The sequence below is a fragment of the Cryptomeria japonica genome, unplaced genomic scaffold, assembly GCF_030272615.1.
Source record: "Cryptomeria japonica unplaced genomic scaffold, Sugi_1.0 HiC_scaffold_100, whole genome shotgun sequence".
Lineage (NCBI taxonomy): Eukaryota > Viridiplantae > Streptophyta > Pinopsida > Cupressales > Cupressaceae > Cryptomeria > Cryptomeria japonica.
The window spans coordinates 402,501-407,403 of record NW_026728922.1 but is presented as its reverse complement, the minus strand read 5'-3'; the positions used below and the strand labels follow the sequence as shown (position 1 = coordinate 407,403).

The following is a 4,903-nucleotide window of genomic DNA, read 5'->3' as shown; positions in this document are numbered from 1 at the left end:
CTGGGTGGGTGCCGAGGTGGGAGCCAGGGTGGGTCCCAAGGTGAGTGCAAAGGTGGGTGCCAGGGTCAAGGTGAGTGCCAATGTGGGTTCCAAGGTGCCAGGGTCAGGGTGAGTGCCAATGTGGGTTCAAAGGTGCTAAGTTGGGTGCGAGGTTGGGTGCGAGGGTGGGTGGGTGCCAAGGTGTGCTAGGTGGAAGCCCGGGTGGGTCGGCATCCCATGGGTGTCGAGTTGGGTGCCTGATGGGTGCTTCTTGTCAAGTTTTAGTCGTCGGGACTCATTTCGAGCCTTAGAGGTCGTTTCTTGTCCGGTTGCCCTGTCTTCGACCTGGGAACCCAATTTTGGTCCTCGGGTCCCATTTTTTTTTGTCTCGCATCCCACTTTTGGCCTGTGGCCTTTTCGGGGTCGATTCTCGTTTTGGGCATCAGAGCATGTTTCTTCTCCTAAAACCCAATATTTGTTTATTAAGTCTCGGAACACATTTTTGTTCTCGTGGACCCATCATGGGTCTTGGAACGCATTTGTGGTCCTTGGGTCCCATTTTGCATCCCGAAACTTGTGTTTTGGTGCTTGATCCCTATTTTGGGTGCCCACCTTGCACCAAGTGCGCACCCGGGGCAAACCGAGCGCCTTGGTGCACCGGGGCAAGATCGAGCGTGCACCCGAGGCGCCCCGAACATGCACCAAGGTGCACTCGGCCCACATGTGAGCGCAGGTCGTTGCGCCCGAGGTGGTGTGTGGGCACCGCGTTGCAGACGGGACACTGCACGCACACGACGCCCCCTCCAGGTGCACGCACGTAGGCCGGGCCGGGTGCACACCCGACGCCCTAGCAAGGTGCGCGCACCCGGGCAGGGCTCACACTTGGCGAACGGGGCGCACTTCGCGAGGGAGGGTGTGCACCTCGACGGGGGTGGGTGGCCGGGGTGGATTCGCACGTGGGTCGCGGTTTGCTAAGTACACACTGCGACAAGCTCATAACGGGTGCGATCATACCAGCGTTAGTGCACCGGATCCCATCAGAACTCCGCAGTTAAGCGCGCTTGGGCCGGAGTAGTACTGGGATGGGTGACCTCCCGGGAAGTCCCGATGTTGCACCCTTTTTTAGTTTTTCGCCGGGCGTCGCAATGCTATTTGAATAAACCTTTTGCCCGTTTGCGTTCTCGTCGGGGCCGGGCCGGGCCGGGGTGCGCTGCCCGCACTACCGCGCGCGCGGGGGCGACACCGAGCGCGCACCCGAGGCGCCCCGAGCACACAGGCCACGGTGCAACCCGGGCGTTGTGCGCGCACCCCGGTGCGCCCGAGGTGCTGCGCGCGCACCCAGGTGAAATCGGTGTGCACCTCGGCCAGTGCGCGCTCGGTCGAGTCGCGCACGTTGGCCAAGGTGCACGGTGATGTTTCTTACTCTAAGGTTCCGCACCAGACGCCCGGGACAGGTGAGCGAAGCTGGGCGGGGCCGGGTGCGCGGCCGGGGCAGGTGCACGCAGCTGGAGAGAGCTTTGGAGCACACTTCGGAGCGCACCAATGATGCGCTCCATTCAAAAGTTTCCTGAAAAGGCAAAAAAAGTTGAGATTATAGAATTTCCCACTTGAGAGATTGTAAAAAAAAAAAATTTAAAATGAAGGAAACGCGGGTGCCAAGGTGTGCGCAGCCCAGCCAAGGTGTGCGCACCAAGGCGCCCACCCTGGCGAAGGTGCACGCAAGGTGCGCACCCGAGGCAAACCGGACAATTAACCCAACTTTCGACTTCGCGCGCACCTTGGAGCGCACTTCGGAGCGCTCCTTGGTGCGCACCAATCTTGGGCACCTCGGAGTGCACCATGGCGCCCACCAAGGTGCGCACCCGGGGCAAACCGAGCTCCGACTTCGTGCGCACCTTGGAGCGCACGAAAGGTGCGCACCATGGCGCCCACCAAGGTGCGCAGCCCAGCCAAGGCGTGCGCATCAAGGTGCGCACCCTGGCGAAGGTGCGCACCCGGGGCAAACCGAGCTCCGACTTCGTGCGCACCTTGGAGCGCACAAAAGGTGCGCAACCCAGCCAAGGTGTGCGCACCCCGGTCAAACCGAGCTCCGAATCGTGCGCACCAGAGGTGCACGCCATCGTGCGCACCTTGGAGCACACTTCGGAGCCCTCCTTGGTGCGCGCCGATGTTGCGCACCTCGGAGCGCACCCGGGGAAAACAATGCAATTAACCCGACTTTCGACTTCGTGGGCACCTCGGAGCGCTCTCGGGTTCGCACCTCGGAGCACACCGAGGTGCGCACCTTTGATGCGCTGCCTTCACCAATTTCCAGAAAAGGCAAGAAAACATTGAGAAGGTGTGCGCACCGAGGTGCCCACCCTGGCGAAGGTGCACGCGAGGTGCGCACCCGGGGCAAACCGGGCTCCGACTTCGTGCACGCCGCACCTTGGAGCACACTTCGGAGCGCTCCTTGGTGCGCACCAGGGCGCGCAACCCAGCCGAGGTGCCCACCCCGGCGAAGGTGCACGCGAGGTGCGCACCCGGGGCAAACCGGGCTCCGACTTCGTGCACGCCATGGTGCCCACCGCGGCGAAGGTGCACGCGAGGTGCGCACCCGGGGCAAACCGGGCTCCGACTTCGTGCACGCCGCACCTTGGAGCACACTTCGGAGCGCTCCTTGGTGCGCACCATGGTGCCCACCAGGGCGCGCAACCCCGCCGAAGGTGCACGCGAGGTGCGCACCCGGGGCAAACCGGGCTCCGACTTCGTGCACGCCGCACCTTGGAGCACACTTCGGAGCGCTCCTTGGTGCGCACCATGGTGCCCACCAGGGCGCGCAACCCCGCCGAAGGTGCACGCGAGGTGCGCACCCGGGGCAAACCGGGCTCCGACTTCGTGCACGCCATGGTGCGCACCGCGGCGAAGGTGCGCACCCGGGGCAAACCGGGCTCCGACTTCGTGCACGCCGCACCTTGGAGCACACTTCGGAGCGCTCCTTGGTGCGCACCAGGGCGCGCAACCCAGCCGAGGTGCCCACCCCGGCGAAGGTGCACGCGAGGTGCGTACCCGGGGCAAACCGGGCTCCGACTTCGTGCACGCCGCACCTTGGAGCACACTTCGGAGCGCTCCTTGGTGCGCACCATGGTGCCCACCAGGCCGCGCAACCCAGCCAAGGTGTGCGCACCAAGGTGCACGCGAGGTGCGCACCCGGGGCAAACCGGGGTCCGACTTCGTGCACGCCGCACCTTGGAGCACACATCGGGGCGCTCCCGGGTTCGCACCGGCGTTGCGCACCGTGGTGGGCACCTCGGAGCACACCAAGGTGGGCAGCGAGGTGCGCACCTTTGATGCGATGCCTTCACTAATTTCCATAAAAGGCAAAAAAAAAACGAGATTTTAAAATTTCCGTTTTGAAAGATAGTGAGAAAAAGGGAATGCTGGTGCCATCTTGAGCCCGCCCTGGTGCGCAGCCCAGCCAAGGTGTGCGCACCAAGGTGCCCACCCTGGCGAAGGTGCGCGCCCGGGCAATTAACCCAACTTCCAACTTCGCGCGCGCCAGGGTGGGAGCGCACCCAACAACCGGGCCTGGGAAGAGCCAATGCGAGAAACCCCACCAAACGCTCTGACAAAAAAAGAGGGGGCGCTCCAGTAACCCCGCTTCGGAGCGCACCCTGGGCAAACCCAGCCAAGGTGCCCACCCCGGCCAAGGTGCAGGCGAGGTGCGCACCCGGGGCAAACCGGGCTCCGACAACGTGCACGCCGCACCTTGGAGCACACTTCGTAGCGCTCCCGGGTGCGCACCTCAGAGCACACCAAGGTGGGCAGCGAGGTGCGCACCTTTGATGCGCTGCCTTCACTAATTTCCAGAAAAGGCAAAAAAAAAAGGAGATTTTAAAATTTCCGTTTTGAAAGATAGTGAAAAAAACGGAACGCGCGTGCCATCTTGAGCCCGCCCTGGTGCGCAGCCCAGGTAAGGTGCCCACCCTGGCAAAGGTGCGCACCCGGGCAATTAACCCTACTTCCGACTTCGTGCGCGCCAGGGTGGCAACCGGGCCTCGGAAGAGCCAATGCGAGAAACCCCACCAAACGCTCCGACAAAAAAAGAGGCGGCGCTCCAATAACCCCGCTTCGGAGCGCAGCCAGGGCAAACCCAGCCAAGGTGCCCACCCCGACGAAGGTGCACGCGAGGTGCGCACCCGGGGCAAACCGGGCTCCGACAACGTGCACGCAGCACCTTGGAGCACACTTCGAAGCACTCCCGGGTGCCCACCGGCGTTGCGCACCGTGGTGGGCAGCGAGGTGCGCACCTTTGATGCGCTGCCTTCACTAATTTCCAGAAAAAGGCAAAAAAAAATGAGATTTTAAAATTTCCGTTTTGAAAGATAGTGAAAAAAAAGGAACGCGGGTGCCATCTTGAGCCCGCCCTGGTGCGCAGCCCAGGCAAGGCATGCGCACCAAGGTGCCCACCCGAGGTGCACACCCGGGGCAAACCGGGCTCCGACTTCGTGCAGGCCGCACCTTGGAGCACACTTCGGAGCGCTCCTTGGTGCGCACCATGGTGCCCACCAGGGCGCGCAACCCAGCCAAGGTCTGCACACCAAGGTGCCCACCCCGGCGAAGGTGCACGCGAGGTGCGCACCCGGGGCAAACCGGGCTCCGACTTCGTGCACGCCATGGTGCCCACCGCGGCGAAGGTGCACGCGAGGTGCGCACCCGGGGCAAACCGGGCTCCGACTTCGTGCACGCCGCACCTTGGAGCACACTTCGGAGCGCTCCTTGGTGCGCACCATGGTGCCCACCAGGGCGCGCAACCCAGCCAAGGTGTGCGCACCAAGGTGCACGCGAGGTGCGCACCCGGGGCAAACCGGGGTCCGACTTCGTGCACGCCGCACCTTGGAGCACACATCGGAGCGCTCCCAGGTTCGCACCAGCGTTGCGCACC

At 63.6% G+C, this 4,903-nt stretch overlaps 1 non-coding gene across 1 annotated transcript; it reads left to right on the top strand.

Moving 5' to 3' along the window:
* Positions 1-979: 979 nt before the first annotated feature.
* LOC131865029 (5S ribosomal RNA) lies at positions 980-1,098 on the top strand. The gene has a single exon (XR_009363756.1). It is a non-coding gene; the product is annotated as a 5S ribosomal RNA (ribosomal RNA).
* Positions 1,099-4,903: the final 3,805 nt, after the last annotated feature.